Source organism: Zeugodacus cucurbitae, chromosome 2 (genome assembly GCF_028554725.1).
Source record: "Zeugodacus cucurbitae isolate PBARC_wt_2022May chromosome 2, idZeuCucr1.2, whole genome shotgun sequence".
Classification (NCBI taxonomy): Eukaryota; Metazoa; Arthropoda; class Insecta; order Diptera; family Tephritidae; genus Zeugodacus; species Zeugodacus cucurbitae.
Genome location: NC_071667.1, coordinates 4,763,339 through 4,785,201, shown reverse-complemented (window position 1 = coordinate 4,785,201; position 21,863 = coordinate 4,763,339). Strand labels below are relative to the sequence as shown.

The window sequence follows — 21,863 nt, the reverse complement described above, 5'->3', positions numbered from 1 at the left end:
TTGTAACAAAGACCAAAAAGATTTCAAGTCGAAAGTGGCGTCAAGGTTCAACCACTTCCCAGTGCGTACATATAAATAGCTATGTATACATATACAATTAGGATATGAGAACATTACACACAGGCACTTAAGGACACTTATATAAGGAGTGCATATTTGGAATGAACAAGCCTTCAACGGTAGCTAAGCGGAGTGTTTTCGTAAGAGGATAAAATCTGAAGTCAAAAGGTATGAAAGTAGGCTGGTACTTACAAATAATTAAGGAATCGCCCCTTTTTAATGCATTGTCTAATATTATTTGTAACTAGAAATTATTACTCATCCGTCCCCGAAGCGCAGAATATGGGAAATTGATATTTGAACTGATAAGTTGATGTTGTTAGTGTAGTGCGCAATTCATAATTGTAATTGTTGGGTAATATGCACACATATTATGTATTAATTTTTAATTTTAATATTAATTAAAAAAACAAATCGTTGAAATTAGATTTTTATATTTTCAATTAAGGTTTGAGACCTGTGGCAAGTTCATCTGCTTCACAGTTACCTAGAATATCACTGTGTCCTGGCACCCATTGCAGATTTATCGTAAAATATGTAGGAAGTTAGTTCTACTAACAGCTCAAGGCAATCCTTCACTAAATTTGAAGAAAACTTTAGAGACTTTAGTGTTTTTAAAGCTGCTTGACTGCCTGTGAACATACAGTGGAACTTTCATAACTCGAAGATCTCTTTAACTCGAACTTTTGAATTGGCAATAGAAGTCAAATTTCATAAAAATTTTCTTCCATAAATCGAAATTTTCGACCAGGGCATAATACAAAATTAAAAAATTTATTATCGAGTCAAAATTTTAAAACAGTCTCTCTATATCGTATGGAGGCGAACAAAGCATATGATATTACACTTATGGATTACATAAATCATGTAACAAAGGCATGTGATACAGATGTTAAGAGCAAAAACTTTTTGCCAAGTAAATAAATAAAATTGGGTATAAATCTATGTTTTACAGCTTTTTGAAAAATTGTATGTTTTAATGAAAATTCTATAACTCGAAGTCTCTCTAACTCGAAGTTTTTTTGTGGATTATATTGATTACAGTTAGAGAAGTTCCACTATATTAACGTAAATATATTCCTGGTTGTAAGAACCTTCTTTGTCCGAACAAGAGGATCTTCTTTAACCTTCGCTGGAAAACTTTTGAGTGATCTGGTAGTCGTCGGAAGGTGATTCTGGTATCTAGCTTTGCTGGAAAACACCTTCTCCCACTCGTTTATCCAGTTTGGATCCGTCCGTATAGATGCTTACCACTGTGTCTTTATCTACCTCGCACCTATCCCACTCCTCTCTGGAGTGGAGGGCCATATTGAGACTGAATTAAAATTTAATTCCACTGGATTACGAAAATTCGTATTATTAGTTATGAACGGTAATGCTAGAATATCGCTTATAACAGGTAAGTGTTAGGGAAGACTCCTTCACTCTAAGTGCCGAGCAGAAGGCAGTGAGTAAAGAAAAATTTGATAACCAAAATGTTTCAGAAATTTGAAGCAGACACGGCGGGATAAAACTATGACGTAATTTTTGGAGATTCTATAGCATAATCTGTTTATTGATGACAATTATAAAGCCTTGTCCAAATTATTGGCAAAATAATAACAATTCCTTCAGTTTGTACAACGATTTTAAGTCATTATCATGGAGTAATAAAAAATTTAAATTAATTTTGAAAAAAAGGTTTGCTATAATTTTTAATATATGTACATATTGCCAAAAATAAATCGTTTGTTTAAGATTCATGTAATAAAGGAGTTTTGGAAGCCTCGAAAGCTCTTAAATAGTATATGTGAGCATTAGTGATTCTTCATTACGAATATACAAGTATATACTTTCCGAAATAAAAAAAATAATATTTTTATTGCCAGTTCACACTGTTGAATTGTCAGTGTGCAAGTCGAAAACTTAATATAATCTCAATAAAATTGCAATAAAAACCCAATAAAATGCTCTCATGCACTTTACGCCCTCAATCAATAAAATACAAACACACACATATATACAAATGTGAATCAATGCGTTTTAAGGCAATTTAAGTGTATCATGATTGGGTCACAGAATCCACTTAAAATCATCACAAAAATCAAATCAATTTTGTTTTTGTAGTTGCCGACAAACCGTTCGCAGCATCGCCGCACATTTCCACTATGCAACCATTGGAGATTAACTAATTCGTGGATACAAATCAAGATCGGCAGCCGGTAGTATAGAATGCAGCGGGCAGACAAGAGCGCAGATTAAGAGGTGCCAATGTGATTGCAGTCTGGCGTTGAGACTGAGCCGAATTTCTCGTACTGCTGTTTACAATTTCTTTGGCCTTTACTTGCAGTTCTCGTTTCACCATTTGCCGCTTGACGTAATGAACCGATCGCATTATCCACCTACTTAGTTGGCGCAGAGCGGTAATGAAGTGCATTATGTATGCGTGCATACTTAAACACAAATAAGCAGCTACATTTTTGGTGGAGGAAAGCCGAAAGGCGCCGCAAAGGTAATGTTCGATGCTGCACGTGAATGAAAAATTAAGAGCAATTGCAGGCTTGAGTGAGTTTTAAGGGGAGCATAATACGGGTATACATACTTTCATATGAGGCGCTACGGCGGGCAGTATGTCACTTGTGGAACTGAGTACACAAAAAACAACAACACATATGTAGTATGTATATCGCGCTATAGCATCCCAATTATGGCTCTTAAAATTATTCGATTAAACTGAAAACCGATTATTCGAATATCCGGTTTGTAACCGTTCGTACGAATATTAACCGGTTAGCACTATTCGGTTAGTCAAATAGTTATACTGTCACTATTCGAATAAATGAAAATTGTTTGCAGTCTAAAAGCCTTTGATTTTCCAGATATATGTCCGTATTTTCCAGATATATTCAATGTGCGGTATAAATCGGTTGAGAAGTGTTCGGGCAGAAGGGCACGAGCAAAACCGACTACTGACCAACCCAAAAAAACCGGTTCTTCACAGAAAACCGACTACCCACTCGTCGAAGTTTTTTGTTAGTTTTAATGTTTCACTTTTTTTCAATAAAAATAAGAAAATTAATGAACTTGCACTATTCGAATAGTCGACAACGAACGGTTAACCGAATAGTCGAAAATGAGCGGTTAATCGAATAGTCGATGACTGACGACTAATGCCCTATTCAGTTAATTCGGTTAGTCGAATACCAAGAGCTCTAATCCCAATCCACTTGTCAACGAAATAGATTGGAAATTATAAGCGCCATCACTAAACCAACAACAACGCTTGAGACAATCGCGTAACCACAAACCTTTTGAAAGCCGACGGCCAGCCGCAAGACACACTTCAACAAACCCACAAAGTCAACTAGCTAAAAGACACTGCACAAACGTACACACACATATATATGAATGTGCTGTTGTGTGTCTGTGCAGTTGTTTATGTAAGTATTGAATGATCATGAGTGGAGTGGCACTCCGATTGTGTTCTTATTGTAACGACAAACCCTCCTCTTAACGCGCTCTCGCTTTAGGATTAATTGAAATTAGTTGTGGCATGACGTTTGTTTGTTTTTTAACTAATTGTTTGTGCCGCCCTTTGTTACTTTTGTCGTCGTCGTCGTCGTTGTCGTTCACTCCATTGTCTATAACTAATTTTCTCTAGCTCCATTCAATGGTTGTGTGGAAGGGAAATTAATAGAAAAAAATATTGGAGCCAAAGCAATTATCGATTGTCTGACAGTGAATTGTGTGCGGTGCGCGTAGATGCTGCGACCGATATGCGGCACATGGCATGGGAGTGGGTACATGTCTCCAGCCCAGCGCTTGCTAGATATGTATGTCTTCCAGCTTGCTGTATATTTGGTGAGAACAGTTGATCGATAATACTACAAAGTCTATTGACAATTTATTGAAATTATGATTTTTGTGATTGTGAAAGTATTCAAACTCACCAGTGGCTACTATGTATGAAATATGAAATATTATGTATGACACAAAAAATATGATTTTATTAAGAATTTTTATAATCTTATATACGAGCAGATGGAGCAAATGTTGACAACTAATTTATATGATAATTAAATTTAAATCAATTAACCACATTTATATGCAAAAATAAAATCAAAATAATTGATTAAATGCTTAAAAATAACTACGATGAATAAAATATTATTTTTAAATAAGCATAATCTTTAATAAACAGTGTGAGGTTTTAAAAACTCGAGGAAGAGAAAAAATAAGTTAAAAAAAACACATTGTGGTTATTACAAAAGCGTTCGCTTTAAAGTTATTACATCGCTTGTATGAATTGAATAAAATAACTATATCTATTTAAATATAGTATAAATATTTTTTTTTAATAAATAAAAATAAAGACATACATATAAGAAAAATAACAACATTTCGATATTAATATTCTAATTGCAATACTAAATTATAATAAATTAATTGCAGCTCTCAATTAGCATTCAACACTTTATTATGAGTAATATTAATTAATACTCGCATCCCGCCCGCTGTGCTAATAGGTGTTAATATCATTTTTAATGCATCTAGAAATTGATGGAATAAAATATATTCGATTGTGTGTGTGTGTGTGGGTATGTTGTGAAATGTGATCCGCCACTTAAAGCATCGATCGGCGTGTGCGCGCGCACAGCGATAAACAGTCGCCACAGGTGAGCAATCAAACTCAAAATCATGCACACATACACGAAGTGTTTATTTATACGATACGTGGCAGTGAAAACGCCTGCGGCACGCGTCTTCTAGGAAGGCGTGGACAAGAAGATTTTATCAAATCTTATGTGTACAGTAGCTGTATTGTATTGTGAAACAAATTAATAGATTTATGAATTTTATTCGTTACGTGCTTTGTACGAAAGGGATAAGTAAATGGGTTTACTACGGCATTATATATATATTATACTTTCTCCATTTTAGATTTTATAAAGTATGTGCAGGTCCAATCAGCATTCACCATTAGAATTCTTTATTGTAGCAGTTATTCCAACGCCGATAACATTACACAAAGGAGTGAATTTTCAGGCAAATAGAGATCGTATTTCAGTGGCATATATTACGGGACTATAGCCCAATCAATAATAGCGCACCATTCGTATATCCATTTTTGACTCCAATTGGGAATACAAACCGAGACCAGGTCCCTCTCCACCTAATCTTTGCAACCGAGAGGAGGTCTTTATCCCCCTCAGCTTCCACCGGCGGAGACTGTCGTACCAGACTGGACTATGTCAATGTCGTTCACCGTTGCCAATGTTCAAAGGGCCATAAATCTTCTCTTCGAAAACTCTTAGTGCCGTCGCATTGGATATCGACATCGCCCACGCTGCTGCACCATAAATCAGGTCGGGAGTAAGGAACGTCTTGTAAAGTTTGGTTTTAGTTCTTCAAGTGAATGGCATGTATATCAAGATAATAAAAAAACATATTGGCTATTGAACTCACCAAACCCGTAAAATTTTAAATTTTACAATTCCCGTTATTTTTTGAACACACCTGGTACACGCCCAATCCAGACGTGTATATAACAGATTGGCTGATCTATATATCCGTCCAGTAGTTTACCGCACACGGCACTAAAAAGAAGTGTCAGGACTGAAACGATAAATCGCTGGCCAAAACGCTGGGAATACAACGGAAACCGGCGTTGGACATTTCATTTGATCCCCAACATTGAACCATGGTTAAATAGAACGCATGGTGAAGTGGATTTCTACCCAACACAAATCCTCACAGGACATGGCTGCTTCAAAGCATACGAAATATAACCATGAGAGGCAACATCTCAAAAATTCGCTTGATATAGACCCTACTCCTGATAACCTTGTAAACCAAATGGTCGAATCAGTAGAGAATTGGAAAGCAGTTTGCGAAGCTGCTGCCAGAATTATGAAATCACAACGAGACAGCGAACAGCGGCGGAGAATGAGCTGTTAAATACAACGAACAACTACGACTTGAACACACAAACTTTGGCGTGACGGGAAGGGTTGGCGACGAACAATGAACCAGGCGGGGTAATAGACCAACAGAGGTGGGGCAATAGACCAACAGAGGTGGGGCCAAGTAAATGCAACTTTTGACTGAATGCATTTTGACCACCACGTATGCATGAGTGTAACTCAACCATCCTCCCGACGTAATACTTGACGATGGTACCGGGGGGAACGGTACAGGACGGTAGGAGGTTTAGTTTGAATTCGGATTCCACACTGACCTCCTCGTAAAAACAAAAAAAAATGTAATAGGGATGTTCATGTTTCACAATGTGCGCGATCTTGTTTGCGAGAGTCTAGTATTACAACAAGAACTATATTTCAAGAGGCATGAAATAATCCAACGCATAATTATATGTTTGAATATACATAAAATGCAACGAAATTTGCATTTGTAATAATTACTCGATATACTCGCAATTATTGTGGCGAATAGTAACCTGCATTCCCGTATGTTTGTACAACTTGAAATTAAATTTGCAGTATTTATATACACAGTACCTATATATGAGATACATTTGTATATATAGTGGGAACCAAGCGATATCGCAATAGTAAAACTTGCACAACCAAGTGATAAGAACATACATATGCAATTGTAAGTATATTGTAATCGCTTGAAAAGCACACAAGTGGAGTACATAGTAATAATATTATATTTCGTGGTGATATGGATTGATGGATATGAACTACTGGTTGTCGTTGCTGATAATATGACGCGTAACTCGTAAAAATGTAAATAAACTTGTGAAGTGAGAAAATGTAAAAACAACTTAAAACTACAAGTGAAATGATACGTGGCAGTGCACATAGAGGCATGTACACATGTAAAACGAAATAGAGCACACTTACTAGATTATATAGTTGTTGAAGTCGCGCTGTTGACTGATTGCTGACAAGTCGTACGTTGACTCACTAATTCATTATCATAAAAGCGGTTATCGACCAGCACTGAAGTCGACAAGAAGTATAGAAAGAAAAAATAACACAGAAATTTAAATAAACGACGGGTGGTCGCTATGGTGGCAGCTTAATACGCAAGTCAAGTGTGTTATAAACAAATATGCGACAGTTTAGCTGATAAGTTTATTTTCAGTTGATTTGAATAGAAAAAAGAACGAGTTACCTATGAATTTTTAGAATTTGGCTAGGCATAAATTGCCTATATACATATGCACATATGTATATCGAATGTGTAAGAGAAATACTCCAAGCACAATATAACACACACACAATAATACATATGTATACTTATATATCTCATGTGTGCGTGTAATTTTTCGTTTTTCTTGATGATGGCGGAAATTGTACGTTATGCGCATGCGCCGGTATGCTTTGTCTCATTACCATTGCCATTATGAGTGACATTAAAAATTTTATTATCTACACAATTTCGTTTTGGTAGTTAATTAATTTGCCGTAATCGGCCGGTGCAAGTTGGTGATTAATATAAATATACATAAACTTTTTCAATATAAATGCATGCGTATGTGTGTACTTTTTTGCTGTCTTATTTCGATTTTACAAAATTCAAGTATTGACAATTATCATTGAAAAATTGTACGGGTTAAACACTCCGATAACACAAGCGCTATCTTTGTATTGTACATAGACAAAAGACTCTAGCGACGAACTCGATTTATCAGCTCAACTATAATAGACATTGATATGCTATTGGCCGCACTTACTGGATATAAATTATGTGACGATATTCAAAGAATAAATTGATTTACCAATATTCTCTACAATTCAGAAATTCTAATAGCCGCTACAATTTGTCAAAGTTCAAAGCTTTTCTTTCTAAATTAACATTTTCCTTGCCGCTAATACAATTTGTCACCCAAAATCGAAAATCAAATATATGTATATACATATGTAGTTGTAAGCACTTATTTACTTGCCGCGCTTGCCACAAAAACTGACTGGCGTCTGTTGTGGCGCTTTGATCTTGACCGCGAGCACCTTTGTTTTTTTGTTTTTAATTTTTTTTCTGCTTTTACTTTACTTTTTATTTGTATTAAAAGCGTGGGGAAAATTACCAAAAAAAAAAAAGAACAAAAACAGATAGCAGAATGTGACTATACAGAAAAAATGCAACAATAAAAATGTGATCACACTGTTGTGACAACATTTCGGCACGCGGGTATACAAATTTCATCGCCTTGCCCCACACACACACACAGCGCGTCCCGTGCCGCGACAGTGGTCACACGGGACGCATGGCAGTATTTATAGGCGCTGTCTCAGCACAGTCGCTGTCACTAATGTAGTTGCACTGCATATACATTTGTCCGGTGCCGCGCTAATTCCTACAAGCGCCGAGTTTCGACAGCCAGCACGAAATGGGCATAGCAAAGCTTTTAAAAGTTTTTTTCGCCGCCCTACTTATGCCTCGCACTTTTCTCATTTAACTGTCCATAATATGCGGTTTTTTGCCTGACATTCGCTTGTACAGTTGTACATTAGTGCCATTAATGGGGGTAAAAATTATGTTAAATTCTACATATGGAATTCACTCATTCTGAATAAAAACTTTTATGTATATACATATATGTATATATATATATATCATGAGTTTAGCAATATACTAGCTGACGTGGTTAGTCGTAGTTTCATACCTTGTATGGGTGCATTTACTTAGCTACTCGATTGCAAGCCCAATAAAGGTGTTGTTGGCATGTAAGTATACATTATAGTATTATTTATAGCTTACGCTTAATTTTCGCTACTGGAATTAGAAAGAAAGTTAGCCGTTTAATTATATACTTAATTAATAAGCAATTTCTTCATTTAATTATGATTTTACACTCATCAGCAATTAAGTGTAGCAATTTTTACAATTTACTGGCTTCCAACAGACACGATTCCGCATTGAAACATTTAGAATTTTATTCATTGAGCGCATGTTTGTAGTAAAGTGAAGTCTCCATAAATTATTTCATATATTGTATTTATACATACATATATATATTATAATATATATATATGCATATATGTAAGAATTTATCATGCGCGCGATTACATGCTTTTAGTACGCACTTTCAATTGTAGCCAACCATACTATGTAAGCGATGACAAATTACGAAAAAATATTTCTTCGAAAATGGATAAGAGATTATTATATGTATCATGTATTTTCCCGAGAAATCAAGTGTTTATGAACATTAAAAATTAAATTGTGAGTAAGTACTGTATAACTTTGCATAAAATATGTGTATGTTAAGCGATAAATAAGAAAATCAAAGTGAGTAATGCTTATTTTTGCATAACTTTGTTATAATCGTCAATTGATTATTTAAAAAAAAAATTTCAAAAATTTAATATTTTCCATATTTTTTCATTTTTAATTTCACTGATCAGTTATAATACCAATAACGTTGGTACGTTGCTGGTACTTGACATTGAGGGTATTAGTACTTGGAAAGCATACAAACGCTGTTAATAGTTTTACAAAACAAGGACAATTTAAGCCTTGCTAAATAACAACAAGACAACACAGTGATTAAGAGAAAGTGAAACTGAAATTGAAGTTGCAAAGTGCAGGCAGGTCAGAACGGAGTTTTGTACTTGAAATTAACTACTGAGCTACACACGCATGCTGGGCACGGTAGGTGTCCTTCAATATAAGAAACAACAATTTGTCTGCACTTAAGCAGCTCAATTCTTATTGGTTCTTTGGGCAACTAGTTATACGCCGTGTTCAAGCGCCTTTGATTTATAGCAATTTTATGCCACACTAAAAGTCAACCGAAATGGTAAAATTCACAACAAAATTTTAGACCAAATAAAATATAGCAATTATATTGTAATTTCTAGAGTAAACGGAAATAACTGCGGTTTATGTTGCGCAATTACGCTGATAATGCTTAGTGTACAGTAAAAATATAAATCTTTAAATTACATACATTTTAATAGCAAAAAAATTACTGTTTAGGAATGGGACTTATAGTTTTCATAAATGAGTGTAATTAATTTTTAAATCAACATGTTTCCAGTTTCTATGATAACGAATATTTCCTTACGCTCTTACGTTTTTTCTACAAAGGTAAAATACAAAAGTACATTTTGATCTACTTTCCTTAGAATTGGCCAAAATAAAACATGAATTAAACTAAATTGGAATCAGATATGTTTTCTTCTGGATACCGGCGGCATATATTTGCAACCTGCATCTAAGAGTATCAACCGAACTGATTGCTGTTCTAAATTCCATAAAAAGCATTTGTAGGCCCTATTTTTATACTCTCGCAACAAAAGTTGCTAAGAGAGTATTATAGTTTTGTTCACATAACGGTTGTTTGTAACACCTAAAACTAAAAGAGTGAGATATAGAGTCATATATACCAAAGTGATCAGGGTGACGAGTAGATTTGAAATCCGGAAGTCTGCCCGTCCGTCCGTCTGTCGTCTGTCCGTCGGTCCGTCTGTGCAAGCTGTAACTTGAGTAAACATTAAGATATCTTGACGAAACTTGGCACAAGTAGTCCTTGGGACTGTGAGAGGGTTGCTTTCGAAAATGGCCGGAATCGCACCATTGCCACGCCCACAAAATGGCGAAAACCAAAAACACATAAAGTGTCATAACTAAGCACTAAAGTTATAAAAGTAAAATTTGGAATAAAGGATTTGGAATAAAGGATCGTAGCCCCGCCCACAAATCTGTTATTTGTATTTAACTCGCAAACCAATAAAGCTATATAAACCCAACTTTCTGCAGTCGGTTCATTTACGTACACCACCACACACTATAAAAATTACCACGCCCACCTCCCATACAAAGGTTAGGTTGAAAATGACTAAAAGTGGGTTAACTCACAAACGAAAAACGTCAGAAACATTAAATTTTACAAAAGAAATAGCAGAAGGAAACTGCATTCAAAATTTGTTTACAAAATTTAAAATGGGCGTGGCATCGCCAACTTATGGGTCAAAAACCATATCTCAGGAACTACTCGACAGATTTCAATGAAATTCGGTATATAATATTTTCTTGACATCCTTGTTCACAACCACGACTACATTCCTTATAACTCAATTTTAAATTCCGTCTTATTCCTTCACTTCATAATATAAACATAAGGAACCAATGAAGAAAGCGGAATAAAACTTTACACAAATAGTGCATATCATCTCTGGCTTCACTTGTGAAAAAAGTGTCGAAAACGGTCAATAACTTTTCAACATGTTGAACTCAGCACCTAAGGATAAATTTTTACCGAAAATATGGGTAAATCTCCCAGATAATTTAATGTAATTCAGAGGAAAATGTTTTCTTCTAAAAGTGTGTCTCTGTTCCAAAAATTATTTAAATCGGGTCATAACATATCCTAGCTCCCATATATCTAATTATAGGTTTTTCAAAAATGTCTTCTCCTAGCTCCCATATACCTAATTATAGGTTTTTCAAAAATACGGTGGGTTTTATTCCGAATATACATATGTATTGGTTAATATGTGAAATATTTTAGCCAAATTAATTGAGCGTATAGGATATAGTGTTGGTGAAAATGAATGAAATCGGTTCAGGAATTACCTCATATATGACGATTTTCGTTATTCTATTCAACTTTATGCCGAATTTATTGGTTAATTTGTATGTTATCTTAATAAAATTTCTTCAATGAATTGCGAGAGTATAAAATGTTCGGTTGCACCTTTCTGAAATAAATTACTTAATATTTCCTTCAACATGTTCGATGGAATTCAGGTCGGAGTATTGAGCTGGTCACTATCTTTCGAAGGAATTCTATACACATACTTCTTATAATCTTTTAGTCATTCCCCTTTTTGAAAGGCCCATTTTTGGAAGTTGGTCCTTAATATCTGGAATAATATACATATATCCGCAATGTCAAATATATTTCTGGATACAAAGAGAAGCTCGATGTCTGGGTGTCTCACAAGTTACCGCTTCTTCGAATCGCTGCTGAAACGCAACAAACTCGATCCATTTCTGAAGCGGATGGTTTGGTATTACAAGGTAAACGGTCGTGGTCGAATAGCGGTGAGTCGTATCAAACGGTGACCAAGTCAGGATTGACTGATGATTTTGCTATATGTGTTGGAATTGGCAGAAGCGGTCAACTTTGACTAATGGGAGGAGAATTGTGTTCAGGACAATGCCAGGCTGAACACACGGATAGTGATTCGATAGAAGTTTTGAAAGTTTGGAGGTTCTTATGCATCCACCTTTTAGATCGGACTGGGCACAAAGTGATTACTACCTGTTCCAATCTATGTAAATCGATTTTGTGAAAAATTCGCCTCAAGATTAGCTTGTGAAAATCAAATGATCCAGTTTTTTGCCAATATGGACGAGAGTACTCATGAGAGTGGCATTTTGAAATTACCTCGTTAAAAACAACTACTTTTCATTTACACTCATCAATAAAAATTCCCGCTTCTCACCAGCAAATGAGAAGAGTATTTAGTGTGATTTTCTTCTCAACGCGAAATTGCTGCTACACTTGTCATAAATAATTGTGCACGCATGCATAGCACAAGCAGAACTGAGGTCAAAAATATGTATGTATGTATATGCATTAATTCCAATTGTCACGTGGCGAATTATGAGTGCCGGCGCTGCGTGTAGCAATAACTTCGTAAGCCATATGCCCAGTCGTAACCTCTGACCGCCACCAATGCTTGACCGCATTGACCTCATGTCGTGTGCGACAAGGCAATTGCATGTTCAGGTGACGAAGAAGTAGCCAAAACTGTATGCACATAAATATGTATGTGTGCGTTTTAAGCCTAGTTGCTAGCGACTTTAATATTTTATGCCACTTTGACCTACCTAATGGACGTATAGAACACATATAGTATACTCATAATATATTAGTATGAAGTAAGCAAACTATGGCAGCTGAGTGCACACGACAGGTCGCAATTTGAGCTGGAAAATTGTTCTAATGCACTGCACCGCCATAGAACTACCATTCGTCAGACCGTCTCATGCGTGCTTGGCGACACTGTTCCGGTCACTTGCTGAGTTCTTACTATGCATTCCACGCATTCCACGCGGTAATGCGTATTTTCACAAAAAGGTGCAAAAGCAATTTCATTTTTTTCTACTTATTTTTTATTGCTTTTAAGTAAAATTTAAACTGGCTTGCAAAATAACTTCTGCATATAGTTTTGAAAATGTTGCGCAGCACGCTAGTTAGATTTTAGAAATTTAAAATGTTTTAGTTGTTTTTATGAGATTTTAGCGGATGTTGTTTTTCAGCGTTAAATAACAAACATAATTTCACCAGTTCTTCCTACTTGACTCATATCGTACAATTATGGTATTTTATCGCGGTTTTTTATATCAATCATATATTTATCGCTTAAAGCGGATGTCAAGCCAGAGAAATCTTTTCAATTACAGAAAACCCTTTGTAGGGGGACTTAAGTGTATCGGAATGTGTGTTGATGTTGATGTTAGCAAAATATGGTAATCGAAAAATCTATATTGAATATAATGTAGCGTGGTAGCAAAAATAGTTGAAATTGGTCTAAGAATTACACCAGCTGCCATATACTACATATAATGATTTTAGTTATTCCAGTGGACTTTATGCCGACCAGTGTATTTTCTCAATAAAATTACATAAATAAATTTCGATAGTATAAAATGTTCGGTTGCACCCGAATATAGCCCTTCCTTTCTTGTTTTGTTTCAATCTTTATACTGAGACATTGTTAATATTCACTTTAATATTACGGAATTTCTAATAATAATGGCTTACGTCCTGTCATTCAGCACAGCTCGTGACAAGAAATAAGAATATTTCTTAGAGCTAATAGGTACCCTAAATGCCAATCAAAGTCACGCTACAACTGCTGCATGACCCAAGCAAGGCGCAGGCACTAGCCTCCCTTATAAACAATTATCGTATAGCAGTACCACTGCGAATACAACGGTTGTCATAAATACATTAACACTTCAATTAGTCAGCGATGATAGACTGCTACGCCGTGGCAGTATAAATGTTGAATATAAATAGCTGCAACTTAGTCTCAGAGCAAGTATGTATGTCTGGAGCTGTGAAAGCGGTCAAATATTAATGCGAATTATGAACTCGCCACTTGCAGCGAGTGCTAATTCAAACTGGGAGGGAAAGTGACAGCCAGAGTTTCGCATGAGGTGTATGTACACAGATGCATAAATATGTAAATGCATATGTAAAGTAGCAGTTGTATATGCATAAATATGTTTGAATTAAAAATTGCATTTACCGGATTACGCAGTGAATTTATTAAATTATGACGACTCACCGCTAGATGCAACAATCATAAATTTTCCAGCTGCACGCGTTCTTATTATGCCGGTTGTCATTTTGTGCCGGTTTTCAAACTTGATTCTTGTTTTTTCACAGTTTTTTGCTCTGCTTATATTTGCTATATATGTATGTATGTGTATTTCTAAACAAATTGTGCAGAAACAAGTTTGCGGTCTATGTCTTTGGATTAACAACAATGAATATGTACATATGTACATATCTTGTTGTTAAATATGTACGAGTATGCAAGCGTTTTCATGTTAACGCTGCAAAGAAAAGCTTACTACGCCAACAGCTGGCCTTTCGAAGCAGACAAAGGAAAATGTATACTCTTGAGGCATTATATGTATGTGTGTACGATAGCATGATGATTATATGAATAATGTTTTTACTTGTAAAACGCAAAATTTATGAGCGAAAAGTGAAAATTATTATTATTTATTGTCCAGCATATGCACACGCGTTTACACATTGTCTTGTTCTTACCTTCGCACGAATATGCTGATTACCGTTCAGTTCACTTGCAGACTTATACGCACCGACTACGATTAAATAGATTATAAGACGCACGAAAACAAGTGAGAACGATTAAAATTCATGAGCTGAAAGCATTCTCGCATTGTTTGTTTAAAAATCATTACGCAATAAATAAGATGTACATATAAAGGTAAAAAAAAAAATTACAAAAAATCTAAATAAAATATACATTAAGTAACATCTGGCCACTGTTGGCTGGTATTGCACGCTTTGGCATTTTCGCAGTTCGCATGCTCGCCATTTCGCTTGTCAATGCAAAACATATGCAAATTAGTTGTTATTATTATTGTTTCCTACTCGCCACTTTTTTCAGTTCCTACTAATTCGTTTATATTTCTTTTTCTTTTGCAGTGATAAAATATGTAATTAAAATGACATTGCACCAATAAAACCGATTAGACAGTGATTTGTCGTGTTTACGCTTGTTTATTATCTATATTGCCGATTAGATGCATAACCGCACTATAAACGCTGTGGTGAGATTTATTATGATTTGTAAGCAAGCTAATATTGGCAAAATGTTTAAAATTTCTATATTTTCAATATTTTAGTGAGATAAAAAAATGAATGTGCTTGTATTTATTTATTAAATGCAGAGATAGTAAATATATCTATATCTATTTCTATATCATATTATCTGTTCTTCCAGTAAAAGTATATACCATTTTACCAGTTTTTATAGTTATAGATTAAAAAAAAAAAAACAAAAATATCTACAATATTATTTGATTAATTCACATTAATTGCAAACTCAAATCAAGAAATATCAAATTGGTGGTTGGGGAGCGAAATGATTTAAAATACCAATCACTCTACTTTTATTATTCATATATTAGTTACAGACCGAGATAAGCGATAAAAAATTATGAGCTCCGGCAAACATGACTTGAATTTCGCAGCGTATAGTAATTCTAAAAATAAAAATGTTAATTTTCCAAAATTCGCATGTTCATATTTTTTAAAGAAGTATTTTTTAATTTCTTGTATTTTCGAATAATTTTGGTATTTTTGATTTTCAATTCAAGCGAGTAGTTTTGTGAATATTAACAAAAATAACTATAATTATTTTTAACAAAATTTTAGTAATTGTGTAGATTAATTGTAAATCTAATGAAATTAATAATTATGGCCGCAGTTCCGAACTGCCCGAGTAAGATGATTCACAAGTCTTTAGAATAAGTATTTAAAATAAATAAATAATTTTATTTTTTCTCTAAATTCAACTCGAAAACACCCTATTTCCTATTTCTGAAGGTAAATACAATATTAAAGACCGTCGTTTTACAAGCATACGAGAAATCGCTGAAAGAACCAAAGACTATCTCAAAAATCGAGTTTGAGAAGTGTTTCGACGCTTGGAAGAAGCGCTGGCATACTATAAGTGCACATTATCGAATGGGTATGATATTAATGGGAGGTTGGAGTCACGTAAGTGAGGAAAGTTCCTGACCGCCATTCACTTGGGAGTGGCCAGGAACGATGCTTTTGCACGTGGCTCAAGCAGCTCACCACTTCCGGCCTTAAACCAAGTATCCTCTGGTGTAGCCAACAGACAACCGTTTGAAGGCGAGCTAAAGTGAAAAGGCGAATTCCGCTTCTACGCTTCTTCCACCACATAAAAAAACCTCTCCAATGAACTGCAAACAACAGCCTCGGATGAGAGACTCCAATTTTGATGACAATCACCGGAAACGTATTAAATACAACGATTTAAGAGTATGCACCTGGAATGCCCGGTCTCTTAATTTGGAAGCTGCCTCTGCCCAGCTGTTTGATGTCCTCGTAAGAGTAAAGGCTGACATCACCGCCATCCAAGAAATGCGATGGCCGGGACGAGGACGGAAGAAGGTGGGTTCTTGTGACATCTACTACATTCGGGATTCGTGGTGGGAGAGAGACTCCTGAATGAAAAAATATTTTTTTTTTCAAAAAACTGGAATTCCCATTATGTTTTGAACATACCTCGTATACTCAGTATTGAGTTGTTTACTTAACACCTTTGTGTCATCTATTTATCACGAAAGCAGTTTTATGTATACATATTTTTATGCAGTTATGAAAATAATTTTTCTTGCCTATATAAGACATGTATTATTTAAAAAGGATTAATTTGTATTTTAGTTCGATCTTATTAACACTAACGATGAATAAACCGTCGGTAAAACTACACACACACACCACCTTTTTGTCGATTTTAAAGCTGCTTTCGACAGCACGAAAAGGATCTGCCTTTATGCCGCGATGTCTGAATTTGGTATCCCCGCAAAACTGATACGGCTCTGTAAGTTGACGTTGAGCAACACCAAAAGCTCCGTCATGATTGGGAAGGACCTCTCCGAGCCGTTCGATACCAGACGAGGTTTCAGACAAGGTGACTCACTCTCGTGTGATTTATTTAACCTGATGCTGGAGAAAATAATACGAGCTGCAGAGCTAAATAGAGAGGGTACAATCTTCTACAAGAGTGTACAGCTCCTGGCGTATGCCGATGATATTGATATCATCGGAAGCAACAACCGCGCCGTTTGTTCTGCGTTTTCCAGACTGGATAAGGAAGCGAAGCGTATGGGTCTGGTGGTGAATGAGGACAAGACGAAATATCTCCTGTCATCAAACAAACAGTCAGTCAGGAACCAGCATTAACAACACCAACAATGTCAGCCTTGAAATCCAACGCAGAATCACTCTAGCCAACAGGTGCTACTTTGAACTGAGTAGGCAATTGAAAAGTAAAGTCCTCTCTCGACGAACCAAAATCAAACTCTATAAGTCGTTCATTATTCCCGTCCTGATGTATGGCGCTGAAGCGTGTTGTCGATGACAACATCCGATGAAACGACTCTTGGGGTTTTCGAGAGAAAGGTTTTGCGCAAAATTTATGGTCCTCTAAACATTGGCAACGGCGAATACCGCAGACGATGGAACGATGAGCTGTACGATTTATACGACGACATTGACATAGTTCATCGAATAAAAAGACAGCGGCTACGCTGGCTAGGTCATGTTGTACGGATGGAAGAAAACACTCCAGCTCTGAAAGTATTCGATGCAGTACCCGCTGGAGAAAGCCGAGGAAGAGGGAGACCTCCACTCCGATGGAAGGACCAAGTGCAAAGGGACCTGGCTTCACCTGGTGTTTCCAGTTGGCGCCAAAAAGCAAAAAAGGAGGAATGAGTGGCGCGCTCTGGTGGATTCGGCTATAATCGCTTAAAGCGGTTCCTACGCAAAATATGTTTTTATGTGCCACCATAGGCGGAAATGTTTAAGTTTATTTAATTAAATTATTAAGAACTTTTTGTATATTCGATACAATGCTGAGAAATTGGTTAGTGGTTCAGTAAACCAAAATTTTCCCTATAATTTCTTGTAAATTAATGTATGAATGAATTCCGCAGTACTAGCATATTTCCTAATAAATGACAAAAATTAAAAGCGAAAGTCTACTTATTTATAGTATATGTATGTAAATGGTTTTACATTGTGTTATGAAACTTACCGATACTGATTCCCGTCACAATGTATATATATATGTATATTTATTTTTCAAACAAATATTTCGCACGCACAAAAAGTTTTTTTTTTACATACTGCTTATTACGCACTTTTTAAAAATTCAGTTTACTTTACGTACAACAACTAATTAATTTCACTGTAATATTTCATGAATTATTCAATAAATGCAAGTGTATTTTTACATTTTTTTATATAAAAAGGTTTTTTGACCTTGTTTGCGTTTGAATTACACACATTTATTTTTAAATAAACACCATTGTTCGAATTCACTTTGATTTATGTTATTAACGAAACTGAAACATGACTTTGCATTATTATTTTAATGAAATTAAAACGCTTAAATGAGAAATTGATTAAGTTATTATAATTAAATGTTAATAAATATTTAAAGTAGAAACTTTGCACTACTGTAATTACTACTGCAAAACTGTATTTATTTTGTGTGTAAAATTGCACTTGCTTACAGCGCTACAGGCAAGGCATTTAAATTAAAAATTATACTCTGCATACATGGATGTATGTATTTATATATATACACATAGTATAACCGATTATCAACTAACGCCAATGGGCTAACAGGCAGAGTTCACTAACATTGTTCACCAGTAAGTGCAATTAATCAATTTCACGAGAGATCTAAACAGCAGCAATCAATAAATTTAAAAATAACTAAACAAATTACGATGAACTGTGGTATTGAACAACAACTACAATTACAATGCGTATAGGAAAGAAGATAGGCGCGAGCTACTAGAGTATGTATGTATGTATGTATGCATGTAGGAGTATGAATATTGCTTTGCTTTGCTTTGTGCGTAATTGCAAAGGAATTGTTGTTGGATGCAGATTGTGATGGCGGACAGCTCACTGCTGTGACTGCGTAAGTCAGCTAATGTTGTAACGTTAAGTTTGACGTTGATGATGATTAATTGCACACAGACGCTGACAGTGTGAAGAACTTATACACAAACACACACACGCACACATGGTTATGCATTTACATACATGCATTGTATATTGTGATATATTAACGCGGGTGGAAAATCATTTAAGATAAGGCAGTTGCGATGTGATTTTTTCTCGGTGATATTTAATACAATGTACTGTGGTTGATAAGTTTACATTGTGTGTGCTTGAACGTGTTTTGGCGTTGGTGTGGCGACATTTAAATCGCAACCGACAATCAGTTGTGGTTATTACTTCGGTTTTAGCACTTTTGTATGATATGCTTTAAAAATATATAATTACGTATATTTAAATACATGCAGTGTTGGTGGTTTTAAACGAAACCGTATATACATATTAAAAAAAATAAGTGTGCATAGAAACTGGCGAAATATTTAAGGAAGTAAATTTGACATACATACATGTACATATAAAAAAACCAAATCAGCTTTATAATTAAAAACGTTAAAATTGTTTCCTAAAAATTGAAAATATATTTAAATTTGTTAAATTTTGTTGTATAACCATTATTTAAAATAATATTGCCTAGCATTTTTGTTAAACTTTCAACTAAATTACAGCATATTTGCATAGATTGGTGCTCTCACAACTGTTACGTCCAATAAATTCATCATTCTTTCGTGGATTTTTATCGCTACAGTTGCCTGTAGTTTCAATGTGATTGAGAGCAAGATATTGCACACACTATACCAAAGCATAAATAATTCATTCCAATAGTTTTGTATTTACTAAACTTAAAGTGTGTAGAATATTTGCATACATAATTAACTGACAAGTGCTTTTATATTGAAATTTGTATATTATTCCATATATTAATACAGTTGCGCCTACACCACGCCAGGAGAATATACCCCTGACCATGAAAGATGCCCTCACATAAGTCTAATTTTGTATCAGTTTGGAAAAAAATTAAGTAAGACATGTAACTACAAGAAACTATACATTATATGTAAAACATATATACATTATAAAGCGTATTTTTTCTGCTGGTTCCACACATAGCCATGTTGCAGTGGTCTTTCGTAGTCTGGGGTTTTAAAATGTTTTCTGCAATTATGTTTGTGTCACTTTCTTGATAACAACAAGATATTTTTAAAGAACTTAGTAATAAACTATGAGTTTCTAAACATATGGTGCGAATATCTGCAAAATCTTTGTTCAAGTAAACACAGTATATTTACATTTTTTGACTAGAAAGCACTCTGCTTCATAAATAATGGTCCCGATTATATACAAGTTTTATATTACACATATGTTTGATTTTATTATTTTATATATTTTTTTTTTGGAAAACATTTACAAAAACTTTATCGGTTGTGATGAAGAGATGTTTAAATTGTTGATAACTTTTGTGGAAGAGTAGTTTACCTTTTTTTGTAACTATAATAAAATTTATTATTATATTATATATGTGTTATTTTTAGAGGCAGTTTTATGTTTATTTGCACATATTTTTTATTTCATAGCTTCAATAGATATTTGTATATTTTTTGTTTATTGAATTCACTTCAAACCAGTATACTATTCATAATTTTTATTTCGACACACAGTGTTGCACGTATTTATTTTAGTTAACTCCCGCACTAGTTTAAAATATTCGTTAAAAAATTCAATTTCAAAATTTTATAATTGAAAAAATAAAATAAGATTATTATTATATGTTTGTATTTATTATCTTTGTATGTATGCATATGCTTGACGTGCTATTAAAACTTAAACACTGTTTAAAATCATACCAATTAATAAAAAATATTTTTATTGTTTTACACATACACATATACTATGCTTTTAAATTCGCGTCGGCTAATTGTTTATTTAATCAAGCGCGCGGCTCCTCCGCATTCTGTTATCGACAAACTCGAACTCGGACTGTTTTCACTGCTACCGGTAGCTTGATGTTGGTTGGCGCACCAGTTGGCGGCGTGCATTAAGCAGAAAACGCACAACTATACGAAAAAACATGCACACAAACACATACGAACATTCACTCGAGCATACATACACACAAACATGAATAGAGAGTAACGTGCTGAAGATATGTGTAACACACGATTTCATACTTTATGCTAAAAGCACACACACCGAAAGCCATACACACCAATTCTGCAAAACTACAATAAAAGAGGTAACGAAAGCAAAACGTTTAAAAACCCAACCCACATGCAATTTGGGGAACGAGTTTCCAGCGAAACTCCAACGCAATCCCAACAAACAACTTCTGTTTTCGCTATCCAAGATGGAGATTGTTCAGAGTACAAGAAATATACATATATACGAACAGTATAAAAAGTTGTTGTGAAATAATTAAACCAAAAACAAATATAACAACAACTATTTCATACAACCTGAGTCGGTCGCTCTTATTAGAATACTGAAAGCTTGCGGCCCTTTTGGTTGGTCCAATATCATATCCGATAACCCCTGCGTTAGTGTTGGTGGCAAACTCGTTCGCGCTCATGAAATTCACAACAAATACAAATGAGAAAATGAAAGACATGAATGAACACAAGCGCACATAAAACAT

The 21,863-nt window shown here is 34.8% G+C and overlaps 1 protein-coding gene across 6 annotated transcripts in view; it reads right to left on the bottom strand.

Annotated features, from left to right (window-relative positions):
* The window catches only part of LOC105218387 (GATA-binding factor A), a 31,497-nt gene extending 9,861 nt beyond the window's left edge, over positions 1-21,636 (bottom strand). Inside the window, exons 1-2 of one of the 6 annotated variants that reach the window (XM_054234242.1) lie at positions 20,304-21,635; positions 18,357-18,666 (exon numbers count right to left, since the gene is read on the bottom strand). The gene's annotated coding sequence lies outside the window, so the exon portion shown is untranslated. Of the gene's footprint in view, positions 1-18,356; positions 18,710-20,303 lie in introns of all 6 variants that reach the window. The other 5 variants (XM_054234257.1, XM_054234245.1, XM_054234253.1 and 2 more) reach the window with 5 other exon arrangements.
* Positions 21,637-21,863: the final 227 nt, after the last annotated feature.